The 16892-nt window shown below is 43.5% G+C and overlaps 1 long non-coding RNA gene across 1 annotated transcript in view; it reads right to left on the minus strand.

Annotated features, from left to right (window-relative positions):
- Window positions 1-16892, minus strand: part of LOC138260814 (uncharacterized) — a 113233-nt gene that overhangs the window by 79233 nt on the left and 17108 nt on the right. Inside the window, exon 2 of the long non-coding RNA XR_011199007.1 lies at window positions 2439-2491. This is a non-coding gene — a long non-coding RNA (uncharacterized lncRNA). The remainder of the gene's footprint in view (window positions 1-2438; window positions 2492-16892) is intronic.

Here is a 16892-nt window from a genome sequence, read left to right on the forward strand (position 1 = left end):
GCACCTTATTTAAACTCCAGTGCAAAAATGACGCACAGGAGTGGGCGGGCCTGAAAAAATGACGTCCAGCCGCTTTTGCGTCATTTTTTAACGCCTGCTCATGGCAGTTGTGCGTCAAAAAGTATAAATATGGGCCTTTGTATTTTGTAAGTTTGCGCCGTTTTTGCTTAAAAAAGTGACGCAAATGCGGCGCTAAAAAAGTATAAATAGGGCCATAAGTACTTAGAGTAAGACAGAGAAGAAAATCGAGGAAAGGACAGGGAGAATGAGAAAATAAGAGAGAGGGAAATAGAAAGAGATAGACAGACAGATCAGGTGATGAAAACTCACCTTGATGTACTAGAGGTGTCGTCCTGATAGTTCTAACTTTGTATGAAAAACCTATTGCAGTCTGGATACACACAACCTGAGGGTTAAAGATCTAGAAACTGAGAACTTCAGATGACCAAAGTTCTTGGAGGATTTTAAATAGCTCTTTCTGAGATGCTGCATAGGGGTCGTCCAAAGGTCAGTAAGACGTCAGTTATTAAAGACAACTGATTATCATCTCACAGCTAGTGTTTTGACCAGTGCTACATCATACTTTTTTAAAGCAGACTTAGCTTTTCTCTCTTTGGTTGGAGCAAACAGACCAAATGCAGAGAATTTGCCACAGACTAAAACAATTAAAATATTGGTGTTCCGCAGGATTTAGTTTGAGAAATTATATGGTATTGTCAGGGTTGTCTTTAAGTTTAAGTGAAGCCCCGTATTTCAAGTATGCTTCCAAGTGTTTAATAAAAATAGTATATAAAGTAAGTGTGTCCAACCTCATAAAATAAGAGAAGATTTTCAGTTAGGCTTTCCTTGTAGGCTGCATTTACATGCAAGAATCTAAACAGGAGCTAAACAGATTGGGGCTGACTTAGAGTTTGACGAATGAGTATGGAAAACGTAATGCAGTGGATGGGATATCCATCACGTTTGTGACAGAGTAACCCTTCTGCCAAACTCTAAGTCATGCCCATGGTCAGTGGTTAGCCTAAAAACTAGCAACTTTTTCACACCTCATAGGTGAATATTGGACATGCCAATTTAAGCGCTGATCACAATTATTTCTATGATTGAAGTAAGGACCAAGGGGGCTCAAGGGATTCATAGTTAACCACATCGTTAAAAAGAGGCTCCCATTAAATTCAATGGTCCCCTGGGTGCTTTGCATGATTAGCATCAACATTTTTTACTCTAGTCCTGCAAAGCATCGGACTAGTGTAGACTAAGTTAAACATGTGTCAAGTGCTAGGCATCTAATTAGAATGACTCTGCCATCCCAAGCATGGACTCTCCAAGATGGAGTGGATGGGATGGTAATGGATCAAGGGCCACTGTACGATACTGAGAACAATTGCTGTGTTTTGTTGTATGTCGAGTATTGAGGAATTGTATCCTTGAAAAGTCAGATTCAGACCAATTTTAATCAAGATACTACTAACACTAATTCAGCGTAAGTGGCTCTGATAAGGAATATATATATAAACAAAACAGTAGTGATGTGTGACTAATTCAGGAACAGAAACCTCATCTGTACGTTAGAGGAATCCACACCCTAATTGGCATAGAAAACAGGACAAACATAGAGTCATATTTATGAAGGCCCTAGCACCACCTTGTGCCACATTTGCATAATTTTTCTGATGCTAATATGGCGTTAGGGTGGCAAAAATGCTGCGCCGTATTTACAAAGTGGCCTCCTCTTGGGCCACAATATGCCTGGCAAAGGCATAATGTATGTAGGGGGGAGTTCCGGTGCTAAGGGGGCCATAAACATGGCACAAGGGAATCTATACAATTCCTTTGCGTCATTTTTATCAGCATTTGTAACACCTGCTCTTTGCAGGTGTTAAAAAGAGGCTCCCATTAAATTCAATGGTTCCCTGGGTGCTTTGCATTATTAGCATAACATTGTTTGACTCTGGTCCTGCAAAGCACCAGATGGTGCGTCGTATTGTAAATACGGTGCACACATGGTGGTGCTAGGGGGGTGCTAAGGGACGCAAGAAACATGGCGCTGCACTAGGTACAGCGCTACTTTTCATAAGTATGCCCCATAGTTTTTACAGAAACTATGTTTGTCCTGTTCTTAATTCGAATTCACATTGTGAGTAACTATGCCAATTAGACTGTGGATTCCTCTATCATATAGACGAGGTTTCCATTCCTGAATGAGTCCCACATGACTACTGTTTTGTTTATATATATTGATCCTCTTCCCGTGGGCATACAGGGTTGTCCTTGTTACATATTCTCTGATAACGGATAGAGCACCTGCATAGCAGAGCCAGAATGGCCAAGTAATCGCCAAATCATCAGCAGCATGCCAGCTGTGTACATCCAGTGTACAGACGTAGTTGAAGTCATTACGTATATCACGCTGTGGTCAACAGAAAAGAGTAACCTACCTTTTGCTTCTGCTAAAATCAGCACATCATGGGCAAATAAGTACAGTTGTTCACTAAGGAAGGAAATATTTAAGTAGTACAGTCACATATAGACAATAAATTCAATGCAATAATTACCATTACAGAACAATAATACAATCAGTTAGTGGTGCAATTAATTCAAATGTCTTCTCAGTACCCCTGAGGCAATGTATGAGGAAGCAAATACTAACATGTGTTGCTGCAGTGGGAGAACCACCTTGTAACCAGTGTGGTGGGCGTCGCACCTTTGCCACAATATTGGAGGAAGGTCCACCCCAATGCTAAATTTGAGCAGCTGCTTTCTGGTGTTCGGCAGCGGTACTCATCTGTCAATGCCAGCACTTATGACAGTATACCACATGGTGGTGCTGATGGTTTAATTTAGAGACAAGCAAACAAAAGTTGTTCATTAATTCAATATACATTAAAATAACTAATAGCTCCTACCAAAGCCAGTCTCTCAACCTTAGGGGCATGTAATATTCTAAATTATTATACCTGTAGGAATTTAATGGATAGTAGTTGTGTTAGTACTGTTGAGAGAGCGTAGCTCATATAATCTATATTAGCATGAAATGTTTATGAACTAATGTGATAATGCCGCATAGAAATTGTATTAGTATATTTTGCTAAACGTGCATTTGAAATGTGACCACGGGGAGTGGCCGCCATTATATTCGGGGACTAATAAAAAAACGAATGTTCTGTTAAAGAATAGTTTTGTACTAATTATTAATGATTATGTTATTAAAGTTTTGCTAAATAAATCTTGTAGGTATTAGTTAGCATGAGTCAAGGTCTAGCTGCCTGGCTCTCATATTAAATTTGTTTTTTAAACGTGCAGTGTGCTGACTCGCAAAAGGACATGAACTCTTGTTTTTTTTCAAACTAGTAGCTGAATTGAACTATAGTAGATCCGTTCTCATGAAATTCATATTGCTTGTAGAAATGTAATAGCTAAAATGCAACAGTGTAGATTATTATAATGTTTAAGGTCGTTCAAACCGGTACAGACAATGGAACTACTGACCGAAGATATGCAAAGAAATTACAGAAGAATGAAATCATACCGGACATGCTACCTCTGAAGACGTCAATCATATGGACCAATAAACTGCTTGTGAATTAATGTGGGGTGAAAGATTTAATGACATAGGGGGTCATTCTGACCTCCGCCTGGCGGGAACCGCCAGAAGACAGTACCGCGGTCGAAAGACCACGGCGGTCATTCTGAGTTTCCCGCTGGGCTGGCGGGCGACCGCCAGAAGGCCGCCCGCCAGCCCAGCGGGAAACCCCGTTCCATGAGGATGCCGGTTCCGAATGGAGCCGGCGGAGTGGAAGGGGTGCGACGGGTGCAGTTGCACCTGTCACGATTTTCAGTGTCTGCTTGGCAGACACTGAAAATCTTGGTGGGGCCTTGTTAGGGGGCCCCTGCAGTGCCCATGCCACGACACCCGTTACCGCCAGCCAGGTTCTGGCGGTCAAAACCGCCAGAGCCAGGCTGGCGGTAAGGGGGTCGGAATCCTGCAGCGCCGCCATGGAGGATTCCCTTGGGCAGCGGGAAACCGGCGGGACACCGCCGGTTTCCCGTTTCTGACCGCGGCGGTCAGAATGCCCATGGGAGCACCGCCAGCCTGTTGGCGGTGCTCCCGCGGTCGTTGGCCCTGGCGGTCCATGACCGCCAGGGTCAGAATGACCCCCATAATCTGTTTTTAATTGGCTAAAGATAGTGGGGTGCAATATTTGTTCAATCAAGTTTTAGTGGAATGTACAACGCAAAAAGGATAAAAACCCATGACACGGGGAGTCATTGAGATTGGTTAGGGAAATTCTATTGATTTGATACAGAAACTTTGTCACTCTGTTTGGTGACTTATTGGTTTCACTTAAACCATCCTCTTCCTTAGATTGCCCATTTTACACTTTACCTCTTTATGAGGGAAGTGCCCCTTTTCTCCTGAGAGCTGAGTCTTGACTGATGGTGAACCAACTGATGTCCTGAAGACGAAGACCGAACCTGAGTGCTGACCCAAACCTTGGAGGGTAACTATGACAATGAAATTGTGATTTGTCTGTTTGCTTTTCCTTTCTAGGTACCAACTGCTTACTTTTGACAGAGACCATAGCTAGATGTTTTCCAAATTGGTGTTCTAAATTGTTTTGCATGAAGCCCAACATGCCAATGCTAATCAGTGGTTAGGAAAGGGGTTCACTAAACTGACGCAAATAGATGAATGACTGAATCTAGGCTTTGTTGAACTGATGCGTTAATGACACTCTGCTAAATTTGATCTATGTTGACTCCGTTTTATGTTCTAATAATTGCGTTCCTTGCTTTGATTAAGTCTTATTCGAGTTGCCAAATCATGACAATGTTACTGAGTGTTTTGCTTTTGAGATTAACACACCTGCTTTTAGAATTGTAATTAATAGGGAATAAAACCTCATAAAATTCTACTAAACTGGTGTGGTTATTCATGACTGCAAGGTCATGGTGGTGTCCTGAATTGATTAATGTCTTTGACTAAAGTAAAATGCATTGTGGTAATAAATAATGATGAAATTATTAATATATTGATTGACATATTGATTAGCTATCTCGTCCTAAGGTGTCTCTCAACTGGGTCAAAAGATTCATTGACCTAAAACGAGTCCTGATGTGTAATAAATTATCACAGACTGACGTGTTATCAGTCTGGTAGCAGAGCGACGGTTTAGGCCTTTGGGGCCCTAGGACGGAGAATTATTGTTTAGATTGTTTTTCGGAGATAATGCAAATTGGAAGTATGATGTGTTTCTAAATTCCCCATGACTTTCCCGGGATCTCGGAGCCTGCCTAAGTGAATTGGGAATGTTCCCGGTGTTTTAGCATGTGTGGTGAAGAATTTGCGCTTGCTCAGCTTATGCATATTGCAGGTGTTTTGTGAGGATTATGTGTGTTTATGCCAGGTAATGTTGTTTTAGCAGGAGTGGGCATACTCCGCAGTATGAGAGTAGGGAAGTCGGCGTACTTCATGTGAGTGTGGCGCTTTGTGCTCAAAACATTATTCACGTGGTTGGTTGTTAATGTACGGACCCGTCGTGGTCTAAGACTCCGGAGTATATTGACAAGTGTAGGAGACACTTGGATTTATGTTGTAATTTGTGCGGTTTAATTAGGTCAATCGGGCGTGGTTGACAAGTCGAGTTTGAGTCAAGTGTATGAGTGAAACCTTCAATGGAGATTTGGCAAGTTTTAAAGTGCACTAGGACGAACTATTGACAAGTCGAAAGTAGGATTTACGGGTCGAATTCTACTTGCCTATGCGGGAACTGAGAAGGAGAGAGTAGCGGCAGAGGCTTCAAGTGAAATCTCTGTAAAGTTCTAAAGCGATTGTGTACCCTTCCTGTAGTAAACCGGCAAATTTGAGTTGTTGTTGTTGTTAAAGGTGCTCGCAGTAATTTTGCATTAGTTTGGTGTGAATCCAGTGTGAGGATGAGAAGCTGCAAGACTTTGTCAGCTGCAGTGTGTGTGAGTGTGACGTCAGTGGTGCCGCGCTGGGATAAGTCAGTTACCGAGAGGGGTCGCGCACGGATTGGCAGACGTCCGTGAGAGGCATTAGGTTGAGAAAGGTGGGTGAAGAGTGTCCTGGGAATTAAAGTCACTTCCTGATCAAATACAAAACAAAAGAAAAGACGCAAAGATGAATTTTATCAAGGCTTTTAGGAGTGCTCTGAAAGGAGATGCATTCATTATGGCGAGTGAAGGGGAGCCTATCCCGCCTGAGGGTACTCTAGCTTTATAGTAATGGAGGAAAAGGGAGTCACGCCTTGCTTATGGATGAAACAGTGGCGCAAATTAACAGAGAAGGAGGGATGTTTAGCATTTCTTAAACACGGAACGTTCAATACGGGAATTTTGGAAAATTTGAGGTGGAGGTTAAGTGTACAAAAGCCACCTCCGAGGCCAGCTCAGTATGAGGCATTAGCAGTCTGGTATTTAATGGCCATACGACAAAGACAGCAGAAGTTTGAGAGAAGAATGAAGAGGGCAGAGAAGACTTTAGCTGAGGCTAGATGGGACAATGAGAGCAAAATGTGGAGAAGGGGAATAGTTGACGGACTCAAACTGTTTCCAGCAATAACACAAGAAGACGAGACACAGGGAAAGAAACCCACCTGTAAGACAGATAAGAGCTCTAGCAAACCTAAAGAGACTAAGAGGTCTTGGATAGAGGAAGACGACTCAGATGATGAAGAGTTTCTTAATCAGTTGTTGCATGGTCGCCAGCCACCTTACGCAGTAAACGACAATGCCCCGAGCACTAGTGCGGGTCCTGGGAACCAGACGCAGGATAAGGGATTTACAGATACAGTGCAGACTAGTGATACGGTTTTGATACAAAATGGTGTCAGTATACCCACTGCGCCAGACATGCAGATACAGTTGCAACCTCCACCGCAGATACAGAGAATCTATCCAGACGTCCCAGTATTAGAGACTACTAAGAATCTAATGGTGCCGCCTGATCCAATATATACAAAATCGAGGTTAGTGCAGATTGAGCCAACTCCGCAATTGCTGCCCCAGCCGCAGCAACAGCTGATCCCGGGTTGTAGTCCAGCAGCAGGATCTCCGTTAGTACCTGCACCAGCCACAGTGAACCAAGCTTTGGGAGTTACTGCTCCACGAGGCTTGGGATCAGGTCAGACACCAGCTGCCATATCATTACCAATTACCGTTGGTCCACCTGTACCACTGTATGTGCAGGGTAAACCTGACACATGTGATCAAGGGGTGGGAACCCAGGAAATAATGAGGGAAGGATTCACAGGAACCCCCGATACATCTCGCCCAGGGCACACACAGCCGAAAACCTCAGATCTCTGTTAGACCTCAGTCCGATTGGGGCTCCTTTGGAGGCAATGAGACAAGTAGGGTCGAGTGTGTTAGCCCCACAGACCGTGAGTGTGGATACATCGCAGATACCATTGATGCAGGCAGGAAATATCTTGTTGCAAAGCTTTTCCGTACAGCAACTAAATGAGTGGCTGGGAAATAACAAAACTTCACAACCTGCTACAGTGACCGCAGAGAGGTCGGAGAGAGATGATTACCTAAACTTTGTAAGACTGGGTGTGGAAGCTGCTGAACTAGTGGAAAGGACAATAGGGGTAAACTGATTAGAATCATACACAGAAGCAGACTTAAGGTATCTGTGCCCCAAAATTACTAAGGAAGTGGGCAAGGTGCATCAGAGGTTGGCGAACCTGGCAGACAAATACAATATTGATATTGAGAATACTAAACATTTGAAAAGAAGTTACAGACTAGACTTCGACTCTAAAGATTTTGATCACATGAGGTCGGCTGGAATAAAAGCGCATCTTAAAGAAATACTGCAAAGTGCGCAGATCTGGGGAGCCTAAGGAGAGTGGGAAGGCAGATGGGCAAAGAAAAGAAATAAGGAAAAGAGCGACAGTCCGGACTCAAATCAGACTAAAGCTTCACCGGACACTTGGACAGTAAAGATGTTACCAATGAGAGAAACAGCTGGAGGGGTACTAGTCCACGTACCGTGGTCTAGGGGAGACATTCTGTTATTTACAAATGATTATCCCAGGTTGAGGGAGAAACCGATAGAGTGGTATCAGCAGACAGACAGGTTTGTGAAGCTTGCGAAGTGTCTCTGGGAGGACTTGAATACTTTGTTTGAGATCATTGTTCCACCTGATTAATGGCTTGAGTGCAAGAGGGGTGTGGACTGGCCGAAACAGGAACCGGCAAGGGATAAGGTGACTGGAGCACCATCTGAGAAGGTGATGAAGTACTATCATAAAGTGATTGAGTTCTTGAAGCAGAAGGTGTCGCCGAAAGTGACTGATTGGCAGAAAATCGATCGGACCTCACAGGAGGTCAAAGAGTCAATCCATGCTTACCATGAGAGGTTGTTGAAAGCGTTCAAACATTACAGTGGCACTGAGACTATTGAGCCGGAAGACATGAACCACCTTGTGTTTAGATTTGTTGAAGGATTAAGACCAGAGGTTAGCCAGATGATTAAGAATCATTTGATCTGTTGGCAAGCGAAGCCGATTGATGAGGTATTGCAGTTTGCAAAGTACTGTAGTGTCGAGATTGAACTGAAGCAGATAAAGTTGAAGGAGAAAGTGATGGTGATGCAGATTAAGGCAGCACAGGCAGGTTTGCAGGGAAACGGAATCCAACAGATGGTACAGCAGCAACTGCAAGGGAATGGCATGTTTCAGGCACAGCCAAGAGGTCGAGGTCGAGGTTTTGTGAATCGCGGTCCAGACTTGAATACTGTTGTGGTTCAAAATGATGCGCACAGGATGAAAAAGATGTCACCATGTCACGTGTGCGCGGGCGTGGGGCATTGGAAACGGGAATGCCCAAATGTGGTGCATGATGGTGTCGTTCAACAAAGCACTGATGTCGGTACATTTCAAAATATGAGGGGTCCAAAACTGAGAGGTCAAAATCAGAACTTCCAGAATAACATGGTTCAGATGCAGGGGTTACAGCCCATGCAGCAAATACAAATGCCACGTGTTCAACCAGAACAAGTGCAGCAGGTACAAGAGCAGGTTCCTATGGTACCTAGACAGCAAATGCAATTACCATTAGCTCCAATGGGACAGCAACAGGTGATGCTTCCTCAGCAGGTCACAGGCTAAATGATGAGTCAAAATAACACAGTGCAGCAGTTCCCATTGCGTGGTGAGGACGGATTGAATGATGAATTGTAGGATGATAGTTCAGACAGTGAGGATTGTAGGCTTGCAGCGTCCCTAGGAGTAGATCAGAGGGGACCCTATGTAGAGGGGAAGGTGATGGGTCACAAGGTCTCATTCTTGGTTTGCACAGGAGCTACACGCTCTGCAGTCATAAGTGCAGAGGTCCCGAAATTACCATTATCAGGGCGTACCATAAGGGTGGTAGGAGTAGCAAACCAGTACCTGACAAATCCGATTACTGACCCAGTTCAAGTTGAGATTGGCAACTTCCAGGTACTGCATAAGTTTGTAGTCTGTGATTCGAGTCCCGTATCCCTACTGGGAAGAGACTTACTGTGCAAGACGAAATGTTCGAATACCTGCTCTAATGAAGGGATTGAAGTGCAAACAAACAGTGATGATGAGGGAGATGATGGGCAGTTTTCAGAATCAGAAACAGAGACTGCAAATGAAGACTACCCTCTGATAACCTTGTTCCCGATGCTTACAGTAACCGACTTGCCAGCTGAGCTGCAAGGAACCGTGACAGAGAAAGTGTGGGACCTGACAGGAAAGGAAGTGGGACTGATAAAAGGAGTAGAACCGGTTAAAGTACAAGTGAAGCCAAATGCAGTGATTCCCCAGGTGCCGCAGTACCACATGGCACAAGATATTCTCATACAGGTATCACAGATAATTGCAGACTTTGTAAAGCAAGGAGTTCTGAAGGAGGTATTGAGCTGCCCATGTAATTCGTCAATAATGGGTCTGAAAAAGCCTTGTGGGAAGGTTCGAATTGTGCAGGATTTGAGGAAAATAAACAAAATTGTGGTAAAATGTTGCCCCATAGTACTGAATCCAGCAGTAATCATGTTTCAGGTTCCGTGTGATGCAGAGTGGTTAACAGTTATGGACCTGTCACAAGCGTTCTTTTCGGTGCCTCTTCATGAGGACAGCCAATTTTTATTCAGTTTCAAATTCTTAGACAAGGTGTACAGTTGGTGCAGAATTCCTCAAGGGTTTTCTGAGTCACCTTCCATCTTCATTCAGATATTGAAGAAGGACTTGGAGTCACTAGAACTGCCTTTTAGTTCAACTCTAGTACAATACATTGGCGACTTGCTGATTGCGTCCAGAACAAAAGACGACTGTAGGTATGACACAATTGCCTTATTGAATCATTTTGGAAAAAAACAGACATAAAGTGTCCCCAAAGAAGCTGCAGTACTGTCAGAAAGAGGTGAAATACTTAGGGCACTTGATTGAGAAACGGTCCAGGAGAATATCAAAAGAGAGGGTGACGGCCATACTACAGATGAATCCCCCGACAACAAAGAGAGATGTCAGAATGTTTTTGGGAATGGTGGGCTACTGTCGTCAGTGGATTCCCAATTTTTCAATTATCTCTAAACCATTGATAAAACTGACAGGCAAGGAAACTAAGGATGACCCATATACCATAATTTTGTCCGAGGAAGAGCTGGAGTCATTCATGGAATTAAGGGAGCGCTTGTGTAGGGCACCAGCCTTAGGTATGCCTGATTAAACAAAGCCTTTTCTACTGTTTTGTCATGAACGTGATGCTTGTTCTTTGTCTGTCTTAACACAGGTCCATGGAGGTGCAAACCGCCCAGTACCATATTTTTCAGCTACTTTGGGCCCAGTCGCAGCAGCCTTACCGGGTTGTTTGCGCGCAGTTGCAGCAGTTGGTCAGAGCCTCACACAGTGTGAAGGCATAGTAATGGAACATCCCTTAACAGTAATGGTTCCACATTCAGTTGAAATTTTGCTAACTCGAACTAAAACTAGGCATATGACAAATGCCCGACTTACTCGATATGAGACAATTATTCTGGGATCACCTAGGCCCATATTTATACTTATTGACGCAAAACTGCGCCAACGCAGTTTTGCATCAAAAAAATTAGCGCCGGCTAACGCCATTCTGAAGCGCCATGCGGGCGCCGTATTTATTCAATGACGTTAGCCGGCGTTAGCCGCCGGCGCCGTCTGGTGTGCGTTAAAAAAAACGACGTACACCAGGCAGCGCCGGCGTAGGGGGATATGGAGCTTGGGCGTCAAGAAATGGGGCAAGTCAGGTTGAGGCATTTTTTTCGCCTCAACCCGATTTGCGCCATTTTTTTTCACTCCCAACCCCCATAGAAATGACTCCTGTCTTATCAAAGGCAGGAGTCATGCCCCCTTGCCCAATGGCCATGCCCAGGGGACTTCTGTCCCCTGGGCATGGTCATTGGGCATAGTGGCATGTAGGGGGGCACAAATCAGGCCCCCCTATGCCACAAAAAAAAAAAAAAAACACTTACCTGAACTTACCTTAATGTCCCTGGGATGGGTCCCTCCAGCCTTGGGTGTCCTCCTGGGGTGGGCATGGGTGACAGGGGGTGTCCCTGGGGGAATGGGTGGGCACCTCTGGGCTCCTTCAGAGCCCACAGGTCCCTTAACGCCTGCCTTTTGCAGGCGCTAAAAAACGGCGCAAAAGCGGCCGTACGTCATTTTTTTGGACCCGCCCACTCCCGGGCGTGATTTTTGCCCGGGAGTAAAAATCCCACGCACATGCCTCGGAGTCGATTTTTTAGACAGGAACGCCTACCTTGCATATAATTAACGCAAAGAAGGTGTCCACGCTAAAAAAGGATGCTAACTCCATGGACTTTGGCGCTAGACGCGTCTAACGCCAAAGTATAAATATGGAGTTAGTTTTGCGTCGAAATTGCGTAAAAAAAAACGACGCAATTCCGGCACAAACGGAGTATAAATATGCCCCCTAATGTTTCTTTGAAATGATGTACTGTGTTGAACCCGGCAGCTCTACTTCCTGTTGAAAACACTGAGATTAACAATACAGAGGAAGTGGAGCACAGCTGTCTTGAGGTAACAGAACTATGTACCAAACCCAGACCTCACATTAAAGATACGCAGTTAGAAGAAAATGACTGCATTACGTTTGTTGATGGATCCTGTTTGAGAGACTCAGTTGGAATACCTAGAGCCGGTTAAACTGTATGTACAATCACCAGTATTATAGAAGCCTCCTGGCTCGAAAGAGTGTATTCCGCACAAATGGCAGAATTAATTGCCCTTACTAAGGCATGCCTCGCAGCTGAAAATCTGAAAGTCAGTATCTACACGGACAGCAGGTACAGATTCGGAATCATACATGATTTTGGCCAATTGTGCTCACAGAGGGGTTTTATGACCTCTTCTGGTTCACCAGTGAAAAATGGCGAACAGATTAAGGATTTGCTGCATGCGATTCAGTTACCTCTTGAAATTGCTGTGGTGAAATGCAATGCTCATGTTAAGTCGCAGGACGTTGTGTCAATGGGAAACGGCTATGCAGATCAAGTTGCAAGGTTTTGCGCATTGAAATGTATATCGTTCAAGGATCAGTGGGAATTGTTACCGCAAACTGATAATGAAACATGCTTAAATTTTGCCTTAAGAGTTGTTGACACATTAAATGAGCTAAAATCACTGCAGGGCCGTGCTAGCAGAGAGGAAAAACGTTCCTGGCAGAGAATGCAATGTATACAAAGAGCTGACGACTTGTGGGTGTCAGAGGAGGGGAAGTTGGTTTTGCCAAACAGTCTCTTGTCACAATTTGAAAGGCTTTATCATGGGCAGGCACATCTTGGGAGAGACGCAATGATCAGATTGTTCAAAATTGATTGGTTTAATCCAAAATTCAGACAAGCCGCAGAGGTTACCTGTCACAGGTGCATCATCTGTCAACAGATGCATGCAAGAAAAGGGGCTGTGGTGACTTTGAGCCACATAGGGAGAGCTGGAGGTCCGTTTAGCAAGATGCAGATGGATTTCATTGAGATGCCCGTGTGTGGAGGTTTGAGGTACGTGTTGGTAATTGTGTGTGTTTTCAGTCACTGGATTGAAGCTTACCCTACACGTAGAAATGACAGTCTCACAGTTGCAAAGCTGTTGCTTAGAGAGTTAATACCATGGTTCGGATTCCCGGACTCTTTAGAATCAGATAGGGGCAGACACTTCGACAATGAGGTGATTAAGCTCTTGTGAGCTTCATTAGACATTTAGCAGAAGCTGCATTGTAGCTATCACCCCGAAGCATCAGGACTAGTGGAACAGATGAATGGCACCTTGAAGTCGAGAATGGCAAAAATGTGCGCAGCTACCAATATGAAATGGCCAGATGCATTGCCTTTAGTGCAGATGTCAATGAGAAACACACCTGATAAGAAGACAGGACTATCCCCCCATGAGATACTCATGGGCAGAGCTATGAGGTTACCCGCAGTACCTGCAAATGCTCTTGTGAATATCACAAATGATATGGTGTTGGACTACTGGGTTTGGCTGACGTGGTCTGCTCTTTTTCCCACCAGGTGGAGGCCAATACATTGCCACCAATCAGTGATCCAGGTCACACCCTACAAGCCGGTGACTGGGTGGTTGTTAAGAAGCACGTGAGGAAGTCGTGTTTGGAGCCGCGCTGGAAGGGGCCATATCAAGTAATACTGACAACAACCACTGCTGTGAAATGTGCAGGCGTACCAAACTGGATACATGCCAGTCACACAAAGAAAGTGACATGTCCAACTGATGAGGAACTTGAAGTGCCTGAAACAACAACCCCAGAAAAGGAAATCTCAGGGCCGGAGAGTATTCAAAGAGAACTGAGACTGCAGGAGAGCCCACTGAGGACGGCCTAGTCCCTCAGACAGTAAACGAGTTTGAGAGAGGTGACGGTGAGCCTATCTCAGTAGAGGCAGCAGGAGAACCGCAACAAGGAGAGGTTTTCCCAGAAGTAGACGGATACGGGTTAGAGCTTGAACCCGTCATAGACCCAGAGGATGAGGGGGAGAGAGCAGAAGGAGATCAGAACACACAAGCACCTCCTGGGCCAATTGCAGGTCTGTCAAGGGAAAACACCATAGCACAAGAGGAGGGTGCTGTTCAGCTTCCTGAAAGGCCAAGCAGGAAGAAAATGCATAAAGGTGATAACTGGCCAAAGAAACAAGCTGCAAGGGAAAAATGCGTTCAAGGTGAAACAATTGAGGAAAGAAATTGATACAACCAGAAGGGAGGATCTTAGTGAAGGAGAATTGCAGAGTGAACGCAGACTAAAAAGAAAAAGGGTTGCAAACAGAAGGTACACAGGTCCTGAATGGGCGTATGCAACAACATCTGAATGGCAACAAGAATTCTTAGCATTTTGCTTTGACCAAGAAGTACCAGGCCAATACTACGGTACCTGAATTCAAATAGAGAAAGAAACTGTGTTAAAATTTACATTGAAATTAAAAGCTGAAGGCTGAGAAAAGAGACTTATAAATTACTGGAGGTGACACTGATAACCTGAATTAACTCTGAAAAACTGATTATGACAAGCTACTAACCTGATTTGACAAAGGGTCCTGGGGTGAGTGAAACGCTGTAAATACTTGCAGAAAGAAAGAGAGACTTGGGAAAAAAAAAATAAGGTTTTAAAATCGTCCTCAAGTTGATTGTTTGGCTTATATCTTCTGCTATTTGATTCTTTACAGTTCATGGCTTACACTAGAGGTAGTAGCAAAAAGGGTAAAGTGTGTGGTTGGTTAAGTGTTATATTAGGTATTGTGTGCAATAATAATTGTGGGTGTGATTGTGGGAATGCCATGGTTGGATAAGAAAGTAAGTAACAATGCTTCAAAACCTGAGACTGCTACACTAACACCATGGGAGAAGTTTGAGCAGGATACAAAATATTTGCATGAGGGAACTAATTCAAAGGGGGAACTTTCCACTAATGTCTTCTATCGCTTACTGAATGAGTATGTTGATACAATGGATGCGAGAAACTGTTATGTGTGCACAAAGATTCCTACGTCAGTACAAGAAGGGGTCACCTACCATAGCCTGCCACTAACCTAGGGAATAAGCTGTAGTTTGCTGCTAACAATATTCTATGACCAGGAACATGTGCAATATTTTTTATTCAAATCTAGATGTAGTGTTTTCTTTTGTGCCTGTGACTGAGTTTCTGAATAAGTTAGCTAAAGAGCACAGTATAAAATTAGTTAGGGATTTCTTTGAACCAACACTAACCTTTGGCACAGCTTATGTGCACAGCAACAATCTGACCTGCTTATTAACACCCATAGAGAAAAGCTTTTTAGATCAAACTGATAATAGACGCAAAGCACTGAAAGAAAGATTAGAAAAGGGGCTAGAGAAACGTGCATACGCAAATGATTATGCTTACACCGCAATAAAGACGCAGGGCAAATTAGCTAGAGATGCATCACATGTAGGAAGGCTTTGTATATATTGGCCGAAATCTGTTCATGACACTTTATTTGTGGGAACGAGTGAATGCAGGCATGTGTTTTTGTTTCAGAGTAAATGGACATTCATGGTAAATGAACAGGATCCAGCGATCCCTGGGATCTATTATATTTGTGGACTTAATGCCTATTACCGTCTTCTTAAGGGATGGTATGGGACATGTTATTTGGGGATAGTCTTCCCAAAGATTTACCAGATTGATGACTTAAAGCAAATACCTAAAATATCTGAATTACAACATGCTAGACAAAAACGAGAGACATCGGCTGCTGTTGTTGGTGACATATTTGGAGCCATAATTCCTTCAGTAGGGGTTATTTTAAACTCCATAAAGATTCAGAAGTTGTCCATTATTGTGGATAACATGCTGACAAACTTTACAGGGGCTATACTTCTGATGGATACTGAATTTGCTGCGGAAAGAGCTACGACTCTTCAAAATCGTCTTGCTTTAGTCATTCTTTAAGCAAAGAGCGGCGGAGTCTGTAAGATGCTTAACGAACGCCATTGCTGTTCGTTCATTCCTGATAATAGTAAAAAGATTAGAGGTATGCTAAATAACCTAACTAGAGATAGTACAGATTTGAAAGATTTGAAGGAACCTGGAGTATGGGAGAAAGTTGGAAAGGGAATTGCCAGAGTAGGGAGCTGGTTTAGCAATATTTGGAATGGGGTGCTTGCAAAAATATTAGGGGCTCTATTAATTGTCTTGATCTGTTTATTGGGTTTATGGGAGCATGCAAAATTAATGAGAGAATTAGAAGAAATTGGACCAAACGAAATAAAAGAAATGACGAAAACGAAAGAGAGAAAATGTTTAATGAAATTTGGGAAAGTTCACACAAAGGGCAAGATGTTGAAATGCGCATTATGCGCAAGGTGAAAAATTAAAAGTGAAAGGTTGAAAGGGAAAGGTTGGTGTGATGACGAACGTCATCAGAGGAGGGACTGAGAGAGCGTAGCTCATATTATCTATATTAGCATGAAATGTTTATGAACTAATGTGTGATAATGCTGCATAGAAATTCTATTAGTATATTTTGCTAAACGTGCATTTGAAATGTGACCACGGGGAGTGGCCGCCATTATATACGAGGACTAATAAAAATGATTAATGTTCTGTTAAAGAATAGTTTTGTACTGATTATTAATGATTATGTTATTAAAGTTTTGCTAAATAAATCTTGTAGGCCTTAGTTAGCATGAGTCGAGGCCTAGCTGCCTGGCTCTCATATTAAATGTGTTTTCTAAACGTGCAGTGTGCTGACTCACAAAAGGACATGAACTCTTGTTTTTTTCAAACTAAAAGCTGAATGTAACTATAGTAGATCCGTTCTCATGAAATTCATATTGCTTGTAGAAATGTAATAGCTAAAATGCAACAGTGTAGATTAG

The sequence above is a fragment of the Pleurodeles waltl genome, chromosome 10 (genome assembly GCF_031143425.1).
Source record: "Pleurodeles waltl isolate 20211129_DDA chromosome 10, aPleWal1.hap1.20221129, whole genome shotgun sequence".
Taxonomy (NCBI): domain Eukaryota; kingdom Metazoa; phylum Chordata; class Amphibia; order Caudata; family Salamandridae; genus Pleurodeles; species Pleurodeles waltl.